Source organism: Antechinus flavipes, chromosome 1 (assembly GCF_016432865.1).
Source record: "Antechinus flavipes isolate AdamAnt ecotype Samford, QLD, Australia chromosome 1, AdamAnt_v2, whole genome shotgun sequence".
In the NCBI taxonomy this organism is placed as follows: Eukaryota; Metazoa; Chordata; class Mammalia; order Dasyuromorphia; family Dasyuridae; genus Antechinus; species Antechinus flavipes.
This window is the reverse complement of record NC_067398.1, coordinates 645,693,945-645,705,990: the sequence shown is the minus strand read 5'-3', so window position 1 is coordinate 645,705,990 and position 12,046 is coordinate 645,693,945.

The following is a 12,046-nucleotide window of genomic DNA, read 5'->3' as shown; positions in this document are numbered from 1 at the left end:
AAGACTTGGTTCTTTTCAGGGATTTAATGATCCAAAGCAATCCCAATAGACATTGGACATAAAATGCCATCTGCATCTAGAAAAAGAACTATGGAGACTGTGTGTAAATCAACACATGCTATGTTCACTTTTTTAAAAAAAATTCTTTTCCATGGTTTTTTCCTTTTGCTCTGATTTTTCTCTCCCAATATGATTAATAAAACAATGTGTATTAAAAATATTTTTTAGTTATCAAACTGTGCAAACCCTTTGATCCAGCAGTGTTACTACTGGGCTTATATTTAAAGAAGGGAAAGGGACTTGTATGTGCAAAAATGTTTGTGGCAGCCCTGTTTGTAGTGGCCAGAAACTGGAAACTGGGTGGATGCCCATCAATTGGAGAATGGCTGGGTAAATTGTGGTATATGAATATTATGGAATATTATTGTTCTGTAAGAAAGGACCAATAGAATGATTTCAGAAAGGCCTGGAAAGACTTACATGAACTGATGCTGGGTGAAGAGAGAAAGACCAGGAGATCATTATACACAGCAACAATACTATTTAATGATCAATTCTGATGGACGTGGCTCTCTTCAACAATGAGATGAACCAAATCAGTTCCATTTATTCAATAATGAAGAGAACCAGCTACACCCAGCGAAAGAACTATGGGAAATGAGTGTGGACCACAACATAGCATTTCCACTCCCTGGGTTTTTGTCTGCTTGCATTTTTGATTTCCTTCTCAGGTTATTTTTATCTTATTTCTAAGTCTGATTTTTCTTGTGCAGCTAAATAACTGTATGGATATGTATGCATATATTGCCTTTAACATATACTTTAACATATTTAACATGTATTGGTCAACCTGCCATCTGCGGGAGGGGGTGGGGGGAAAGGAAAGGAAAAGTTGGAACAGAAGGTTTTGCTGAAACAGAAGGTCAATGCTGAAAAATTACCCATGCATATATCTTGTAAATGAAAAGCTATAAAAATATTTTTTAAAAAAGGTAACTTTCTCTGCATCGCATAGCTAGTAAGTGTTTGAGGACAGATTTTGAATTTGGGTTTTCCTGATTCCAGGCCCAGAGTTCTATCCATTGAACAATCTGGCTGCCCCTCAGGAATTTGAGGCTAATAACAACCTCCTATGTCTTAAAAGAATGCTGATTAATTTATGAAGTCCACCTGTAATCTTCAGGACATTCACTTCTTAGAACACACCTTCATTTTGCAAGGCTTTTTATAGAGATAGTAGATCTTCCTTAATTATATGAGGGGAATGCATGGCTCATTAGTAACAGCAGGTCTCACTTAGTTGTGCTTTAACAGTAAGATCTATAGAAACAATATGTAAAAATAATATATTTCTTTGAATTAAGGTAACTTGTGAGACAACTTAGCTCAGAGAGAAAGGCTGAACCTAAAAATTTCTTAACTGAGATATAAAGGATCTTAAGTAGTTATACAAAATGCAGAATAAAATTAATTACAAAATAGAGACAATATCAATTTGATTTACTCAGTTTGAATCAAACTCCAAAATATCCTTAACAATTCAACAAGTATATTGTGCTAGTATTATTACATTCTTACAAACAAAACTATTGCCCTATAATGCCTAGACAACATTAAGCCATAATATATTAAAACAACTTTTTAATAGATATCACCATGTTGAATATTTGTAATATCCAGACTATACAAAATGAAAAGCTTTCAAAATACAGAAATCTAGAAGAAGAAATTAAAATCATGAAGGAATAAGCAGTATAGAACAAGAGGACAGAAAGCTGGCCTTGGACTCAGGATGATATAGATTCAAGCCTTATCTCTAACATAAACTGCCTATATATAACCCTAGATAAGTATGTTAACTACTCAGTAACCAAATGATGATCTAAAAGCAAAAGTTACCTAGACATTACCAATATTCTTATGCAATTTCAAAAAGTCATCATTTTATCCACCTGTGTGATAGTATACCAAGTATTAAATATGAAAGAACACCAAGATAGTGACTAGATTGTTTCTATATGAACTCCATCAAAAAAAAAAAAAGAGTAGAATAAGATAGCAATAATAATGTCAGGGTAGGGATCGATTGAGTCAATCATCCCCAAAATCATTTTGCCAGATCTCTGCTCTGATAACTTAAACAGGTAATATAATGACATATATTAGATGCTTAATTAATGCTTATTATGGCCATTGCCAGATTAATCTTCCTAAAGCCCAAATTCGATTAAAAGCCTGCTTTCTGTGCTTTCTCCAGGATAAAATCCAAACTCTTAAAGATGCCATTTCAATCATTACAATCAATCAATCAATTAGCATTTATCAAGTGCCTGCTAGGTCACACTATACTAAGGGCTAGGAATGCAAAAAGAGGTGAAAAATAGTTACATCCTCAAGAAGCTCACAATCTAATGGAGAAAAACAAACAAATATATACAAACAAGGTAAATAAAGGATGAACAAGAAATGCTTAACTGAGGGAAGACACTAGAATTAAGAAGGGATGGTAGAGGTTTCCTGTAGAAGATGGAATTTTAGTTGGGACTTAAAAGGAAGCCAGGAGACTGAGGTTAAAAAAAAAGAACATTCCATGAGAGGGGATAGACAGAAAAAATGATCAGATTTAAAATATGAGTATTACTTACCCATCAGTAAGTAAGGTGTGAGAAGACAAGATTGTTTGAGATATGGCTGGCAAAAGGAAGTAGAAGAAAGTAAGAGAAGTATCAAATCAGAACATGATAGAAACAAGATGTGCAATTTTACTGGAGCTTTAATCAAAGTTCACTTGAGGGACATGTACATAAAAAGTTTAGGCAAATAGCAATGAGAGGAAAATGGTCAGAAAAAAAGTAATAATCTGTTTGCCTTAACAGAGTGAAGAGCTGGTTTAAAGATAAAGGCTTGAACATTTTAAAAAGCGTTGAAATATTTTAGCTTGTGTTGGGACTTTGATATTGCTCTAAGTTTTGAACTCAGTCTGATGGATCAGTAAGTCAGTAATCAGCCATTCAAGAGAAATGCCACAAACTACAAAGTGGTCCTAAATGATTACAGGCAGAATTTTATTATATGAGGGGAGGAGGGAATCTTGGCATTCCCAGAGATAGGATTATATTGACTGAATTTCCTAATTGTATTGCTTCCTTTTGAACAGAAATGTTTCCCAACCGCTATTCCAGAGTCTGCTATAAGGCAGAATTGTTACTGCATGCTAGATCATCAACTGTGACTCTTACCTGGAATGAAACAGAGTTTAGGATGCTTTATCCTGGAATGCATGCATTAAGTCATTCTGTGTCCTCAGATATAGGCCTGAAGGACCAGTTTTGATGCTGTTATAATCATGTCCTTGCTTTTTCCTTTTATAGCAAATTTCTATAATCAGAACAAGTGATCCATAGAAGACATGAACCCAATGCAATTATATAAAGTCTTGCTGTTTTCCCTGAATGTGGAATGTTCCTGTATCCCATACTAAGTGAATTAGTACGTAGGCTTGTCATCTGCCCGTTAATACTTACATAGTTATGTATAAACTCTTGAAGTAGTTCATTCTTTCCGAATGATATGGGAATAGTTGGACAAAGATATGAATCTATTAATTTGTAAGGTTAAAGTCAGAAACCTTTTCTGTTTTATTTTAAGGAATATAATTTCATTGCATTCAGCCATCTTACTGGAGAGAAATGTTTGTGCAATATCAATTTCATCTGAATATGGTTAACAGCTGAATATATTCTACTACAGACAACCCATTTGCTATACACTGTTCTCTGTATACAATTAGGGATTAATTACGTATATCCACACATCCCATTCTAAGTTTTTTGTCACACTAGGGTAAAATCAGGCTCTTGTAAGTAAACTCATTTATGTAAACATTAAATTTAGGGGTTGAAAGCCTCTACCTATGAGAGTATTGTTATCTTATGTTTTCATATATAGAAGTAAATCCTTAATTGCATCTGAACCTCCTAAAGGAATTGGAATTAATTGGAATGGAATATTTTTTAGAAAGCAACAAGATTAGACCATCCTATATGTCAAATGTAAATGATTCAAATAGGGTATGTAAAAAACTTAAATTCTCTGAAGTTTCAAGTGAACTATAGGTTTCTAATATGATGTTCTTCTTAAAGTTTTATTGTTAATAAAATCAGAACCACAAGGTTTGAATTAGTTTTCCCCATGTGAACTAATTATTGGAGAAATAAAATTTAAGATGCTGCACTACCTTGTATTGATATCTGTTTTCTAACAGATTTTACCTGGGTGGAACAAAGAAACACATCTACTAAAGAAGTGCTTCTGAGGACAAGACCTATTTCAGACTGCCTTAGGAGATGACGTTTGCAGAGACCAGAAAACTATATGGGATATCTGAGATCCAAGATAAAATTAAAATGGGAGTGAGTTATTAAAATTTAAAAAGACAATGTTAGCTGATGTTGATGGTTTTTATTCTATTACTTTGGGTTTTTGTTTCACTGTATTTGTATACTGAATTCTCTCAGTTATCTTGATGTGATGTGAATTTCCACTCTACAATTAATCCATGGTTTTAGACACTTTCATATGACTTGTATTGCAATTGATCATTCTTATTTTTACATTGATTTTTCAGAAAAAATGTGATATTGAAAAAAAGGGGAAATTAGGAAAATCAAATAATTCTGATATTATTTTGTAATTGATTCTATTCTGTTATCACCTTCAATATGTTGTAAAATTTCCCAACACATGTTCCTTTGTCTCTGAACTTAATTCAGAAATTCAGTTGGCCTGTAATAAATTCAAAAATTCAATTCTCCCATTAATCACTAAATGTCATTGATTCTTCCTAGGGATGAGATAGTAAACGACTAACAAATGACTCCTCTGCTTCCTCCATGTTAAAGAAACTACTCTTGTACCATTCAGGGAACTTTGTGGAAGGTAGTTAATCAGAAGGATTGCATGAGCAGATCATAAAGGATGGGGTGTAGCCAGGGTGGGAACAAGACCTATGAGTAAATGAAAACAGCAAAAACAGTTCCAACTATCCCACGAGAAGGCTTGCACATGGCTCTGGGCCATCCTGACAACATGTCCTCTCTGTTTTGTTTCTATATCACCCCTGACCTGGCCATTCTGTCCTCCTGCTACCAAGGATTGGGTCTTGTGAGTCAGTGCCTCTAAACAACCTAATTAATCTAGCAAATCCTGACAGATCTCCACATGTACTACAGAGCCGGCACAGGTCCCTCTTCCTTTGGAAAGAGGAGCTCAGTATTGTCTTGGAGGTTCCGTGTCCTTACAACTGGCACAGAGGAACAGAGACAGATCAGCCCCCTTACATTTGGCCTTACAGTCAGACAGAAGTTAAATGACTTACATCATGAGTATCTGACGTTGGATTCTACCTTAGATTTTCCTGACTCCAAACGCAGAGGTCTATCCACTGTGTCACCAACCTGTCTCCAAGTTTATCTCTGCTAAGCAAATAAAACTTTATTCCACTAGGGAGTAGCTGAAGATGTTTGAACAGAAGAATCACATGATCAGAATTTATATGAAACCAATCCACAAACATTTTTAAAATCTGACTTTTTTTTAAAATTGAAGCTTTTTATTTTTAAAACATAAGCAAGGATAATTTTCTAACATTGACCCTTGCAAAACGTTATACTCCAAAAATTTCCCCTTGTTACCCCCGCCCCCCTCCCTTAGATGGCAAGTAATCTAACATATGTTAAACATGGTAAAAATATATGTAAATCGAATATAAAATACATATTTATACAATTATCTTGCTGCGCAAGAAAAAATCAGATCAAAAAGGAAGAAAATTGGAAAAAAAATAAAATTCTAGCAGAAAATAAAATTCAAACAAACAACAACAAAAGAAGTGAAAATGCTACATTGTGATTCGTACTCAGTCCCCACAGTCCTCTTTCTGAATGTAGATGGCTCTCTTCATCATAAGATCTTTAGAACTGGCCTAGAATTGATCATACTGTAATCTCGCTGTTGCCGTGTACAATGTATGTTTATACATTTTTTTCTTTTTTGCTGAGGCAGTTGGGGTTAAGTGACTTGCCCAGGGTCAGAGAGCAAGAAGTGTTAAGTGTTTAAAGTCAGATTTGAATTCAGGTCCTCCTGACTTCAGGGCTGGTCCTAGCTTCCCCTCAACAAACACTTTTTAGAAGCACCTACTATATGTCTAGGGCTGTGTTAGGAGCTGAAAACACAATACCCAAAATGAATCAGCCTGTGCCCTAAAGGAGCTTAATTAGCATTGCTGTAATAGGTAAGAATTATTGGAGGGGTGAGAGTGAAGGCATGAGAAACTTTCATACTGTCCTTATTGTAATATTATTGTTCCATTTAAGACAATTAGATCAAATTTACATCTGGCAACTAGTGTGGAATGGGAAAGAAGCATCAGATTTGGAGGTAAGGGGTTGGTTATAATTCAAGTTTTGAATTTTACTAGTTAGGTGACTGCAGACAAGTCACTGAACATCCTCAAACTTCAGTTTCTGCATCCATAAAGTTATAGCGATAATAATAATTAATGTTAATGAAGCACTTCAACGTTTACAAAGCACTTTACAAATATTATTTCATTTGATCCTCATAGCTGTCTTGGGAAGTGGGTGCTATTGTAATACTCATTTTACAGCTAAGGAAACTGAGGCAGACAGACATTAAGTGTCTTGTCCAGGGTCCCATAGTAAATAAGGGTCTGAAGCTGGTCTTTTTTACTTTGGACTCAGAGCTCCATCCTTTATGCCCCTTGAATTGGACCTGCTACAGAAGTGAACTTCTGGTGAGGAAATTCCCTCTCTTCAGTATAAGTTGGTATCTTTTCTGTAACTTAATAGTTTTAGAGAGCTGCTAAGATCCCTGAGAAGTTGCACTTGCCCAAGGGGATATAATTGGTATATATCAAAGGAGAGATTTGCATTCAGAAATCTCCCTACCTTTAGGGCCATCTCTTATCTAGTAGGTCATGTTTCCTGTCTCAGGGGTAACTGATATAACCAGTTTTAGGTTTATTGTGAGGAAAGAACTTGGAAAATCTTAAAACACAGTTTAGAGAAGAACTGTTATTGTTTTTATTAGTATCTATCAAGGGCTGCCTTCTTGATTTGATAATTTCTTGAATCATTCTATATTTGGGCTACAGGCAGTAAAGTCTAATGTTCCATCTTATATCTGCAGCCAGTCAAAGTCACCTGCATTTTTATACAATGGTGCCCCCTAGTTACTTGCAGTAAATTAAGTCTCCAGAGTGAGAATGATGGGGAAGATGAAAGACCATTAAAGGATCAGAGGAAAAATGGTGATGAGGAAAATGACAATAGTCAAAGCTGACTTTTGGGATGAAGGAATGAATGTACAGGAACTGAAAGGGCGGAGTACCACAGTGAAGATCATAGAAACAGAGCAGCAACTTCTTGATGCTGAATTTAAACATGTAACCCAGGTGCCCAGCAGCTAACAGAAAGGAGAATGGGGCACGATTCCTCAGTTGGCCCCAGGATTTCTGTCTTCCTGGTTAAATGAAACTCACATCAGGGTAAGGAAGACCTTGGGATTTAGAGTTCAAAATGTCAGCACCCAGAAACATCCTCAAAAGGAAAAATGACCTAGACATGTTCCATCAATCCAAGAGCAACTGGGATTAGTGCAGCAGAATTGAATAAAAAGAACAAAAAGCAAGTTAAGGGACCAATCTCACTTAAGCAGTTACAAATCTACATGCATGTTTAACTAATAAAAACTAACATGAAGCTAATAAACCAAGACTTAATAGGGCATAGGAAAAAATATAGATAAGTTTTCTTAAGATTTGTAATCTCATGCTTGGCACAAAGAAAGCTTTCGAAAATATTAAAGAATCTTAAAAAGTTGAAGGAACTTGAGAGATAATCTAATCCAACTCCATTTTATAGATTAACTGGAGCTCAGAGTAGTAGAGACTTGCCTATGGTATGCAGTTAATTTAGTACCAGGGCCCACGTCTCCTGATCATAGGCAGTGTGCCACACCTCCACCTAATATTAATCAAATTACAGCAGCAAAAAGTACTTAATGTACCAAAAAAACCAGAAAATTTAGATAAGATAAAATACCCATTCTCAAGAAACTAATAATATAATAATAATATAAGGGGATGAAATACAAATACAGATAGTCATTATGTTATGAAATCAGGTTTGGAAAAAATCTATCACTAGATAGATTTGCAGTTCTTAACATTTTTTGGTATTACAAACTCCTTGGGTAGTCTGATGAAGTCTATCATACTGTCCTCAAAATAATATTTTAATGCACAAAAAATGAAATACATAGCATTACAAAGGAAACCAATTATATTAAAATGCAGCTATCAAAATATTAAAAAAACCCAAACCCCCAAACACCAAACCCAGACTTAGATTAAAAACCCTAAACCTAATGTAAGCTATATCTGAACAAGATAACATATTTAAGATGAAAGGGACCTCAGAAACCATCTAGTTCAACCAATTCCTTCTATAATATCCTCAACAAGTATTCATTTTTCACTTGAAGACCTTCAAAGCAGTAGAATTAACTATTTAATCAGTATCTTAGTTTCGTAAGAGAAGTGGGGATGTTGTTAGCCCCCGCCTCTATTACCAAATTTTTAACTAATTATGTTGATCCTAAAGAATGAAATCCCATGATGTTATTTACCCTGTTCTGTTTTTTATTCTGTACTTCCCAAATCCCTATAAATTTATTTTTTTGCTCCCTGCACTTTGCTATCTTCCTCTCTTAACATTTAATCCACTTTAATTAGTGTTACAAATATAATAAAACTTAGCTTCTTGACTTAGAAATTATTTAATCTTTCAAATATTTTTGGGATACCTGCAACATCAGTCTGTAGCCCTGATATATTTTGGGGATGCCCTGTAGTCTTGGACCAACATTTTAATCCACAGCCTTCCTTCCCTCCCCTCACCCCCCACCACAAGAACAGCACTATCTCAAATACTTTGATAAAATCTAGGTAAATTATGACTACAACATTACCTTAATTTATCAGACACAGCTCAAACATCATCTTCTACATAAAGCCTTTGCTGACACATCTATAAAATATTCTTGTATCCCCAGTTAGAGTGTAACAAGAAAGACAAAAAAAAAAAAAAAAAATACAACAATCCTGAGCAAGAAAACCAGCTGTGAGCATTTATACGAACATTTTAAGGTTTGCAGAGCATTCTACAAATATTCTCAATTTATTCTCACAACCACCCTGTAAGGGAGATGCTATCATTAGCCCAATTTTATAAAAAAGGAAATTGAGGCACAGGTTAAATGACTTGGCTAGAATCATATAAATGTCTGAGTCTGGATTTGACTCAGGACTCCTTGGACTCCAAGTCCAGCACTCTGCCACCTAGCTGTCTCTGTAAATTCCTGACAATCACTAACCTGAATTTCATTCTTTGTATTTGTATCCCAGGTGCCTAGCCTGGCACATAGTAGGCACTTAATACTTATTGTATGAATGATGAAGTCATGCTGGCTCTTTATAATCACGTTTTCCTTTTGTGATATTCAGTAATCGTCTCTTTAATGATCTGTTCTAGAGTTTTCCCAGGAACTGAAGTCTGCCCTTTCTGAAAGTGAGGGTATTTGCTCTTCCCCAATCTTAAGGTAATTGTCCTGTTGTCCACAATCTTTCAAATATGGACAGAGGCTCAGCCACAACACATTCACACATGCACTCAAGTGGGCACACACACACACACACACACTCTCTCTCTCTCTCTCTCTCTCTCTCTCTCTCTCTCACTCACACACACACACAATTTGGGTCAGGCGACTTGAACTCTAAAGGTAACTAAGTGCTCTCTTATTAACTCTTTACTTATACACTACATTGGCTATTTTGTTTTCTTATTCCCAATACAGAGGTCATTCTCCTTAGAGTGAAAACAGAATTAACAACGATTAAGCATCTTTGTTTTCTCTCGTTATCCTTTCATCTACTCCCAAGCAAGTTTTGATGCTTCTTCCATACAGACAGCTGTTCAGATACTCGAAGTTCAGTATTATTCCTCCTTTTCTCTCCCAATCCTAAACCCATCTTTTAAATGTCCTTCATACAGTAGTTTTCAGTCTCTGAATCTTCTTGGTTACTCTCAGACAACAGAGTAGATACCCTTTCTTAAAAAGCTTAAAAATGTGAAGAATTTCAAATTCAAAAATAACAAACATTTCTTAAGAACATAGTGTATACAAAGCAAATCAACCCTACTTCTAGCCTGAGGAATGTAGTTGTTGAAGATATGATCCAACTGACCCAAAAATAAAACTAGCATTTTAAGATTTATATATTTTCATTTTTATATATTGTTTCATCTTTATATGTTGTCTCATTTAAGTCTCCAAACCGTCTATCAAGCATATATTATAGGTATTTGCAAATGTTTTGCAAATGAAGAAACTATTACTTAGACAAGCCAAATGACTTGCCCATGAACAATTCAACAAGCATATAATAACACCTTCTATATATTACAAAGTACTGTGCTAGATACTGAGGAAACAAAGAGAAACATGAAACTGTCCTTGCTCTTGAGAACTTTAGAATCCATTGGAGAGACACATGTATCCAGATGAATAAATCCAAAGTAATTTCTGGGGGTGGGAGGAGGGTAGAAGAATGCTAACAACTGGGGAAGGGAAGGGGTGGGGAGGGGATTAGGAAAGTCTGTTTGGAGGAGATGGCACCTGAGCTGGATCTTGAATGAAACTGGAGATTAAAAGAGGAGGGAGATGGTTTGAGCTGAAAAGAATTTAAAGCATGGGGATAGCAACTATAAAGGAACCAAAACAGGAGATGGAATGTGGTGTATTGGGAACAAGTATGTTGGCTTGTCTTAAATGCAATGTGGGTGAGGTGGAGTAATACAAAACCTGTATGTAGGCCAAAGATAGATTGTAAAGGGCTTTAAATATCAGAGAAATTTCTGTTTTGCCATAGAATGACAAAGGCAGGATTTTGTCTATTATAGCATATTGACTCTTCAAAAAGTCATTGTATTGAATAAGCTAACTGAGGGTTTAGGCCTTTAACCAATCTTACACTGGAAGTATGAATCCAAATAGAATTTATCTGTAACTGTGATTTCATTGATGGAAGGAATATCAATGGAAGTTTATCACTTCAGATTAGTAACGCGCTACAATTTATAGGTTAGCCTACAAATATTATTTAGTAAAATTAGATTCTTATTGGAATAGAACTAATATCACAAAATTGGAAATGTTTTTGGAAATGATACACTGCAGAACAAGTCCTTGATAACTACAGGAAGACCTTATGCAATATTCCCTTGAAGTGGTTATATACTCTTTCCATACAGACTTCCACTAATGGGGATCTCAATATCAATTAAGCCATTTCTCTCATTATATAAAATGGATATATACATAAATTTAGAATCATCTGTAATAAAGTAACAAGCTTTTCCTTTCTTTAATGCTTTCCCTGTTAATTATGTCCTATTTATCTAGTATAAAGTTTGTTTTGTATATATTGTTTATATGTAGTCTCCCCCTTAAATTGTATCCTCCTTGAGGACAAGGACATCTTTTGCCTCTTTTTGTATCCCCTATGATTAGACATAATAGATGTTTAACAAATGTTTAATTGTTGCTGTGAAAGAATAAGAGCAAGATATAATTATGATGACTCTCTGGATTACCAACTGTAAAGCCTGACACTCTAGTCTATCTGGGATAAGTTCTTTTTGGATATTCTCCCTGGACAACATAGAAAAAGGAGAGGGGAAGTTCTTACAGTTTCTTTTTTTCTTTCTTTCCCTTCCTTCCTTCTTTCCTTCCTTCCTTTCTTCCTTCCTTCCTTCCTTCCTTCCTTCCTTCCTTCCTTCCTTCCTTCCTTCTCTCTCTCTCTCTCTCTCTCTCTTTCTTTCCTTTCTTTCCTCTTCCTTTCTATTTCCCTTTTTTCTTTTTAAAATGCTTACTTTTTTCCTTTTCAATTTTTTCTCCCTTT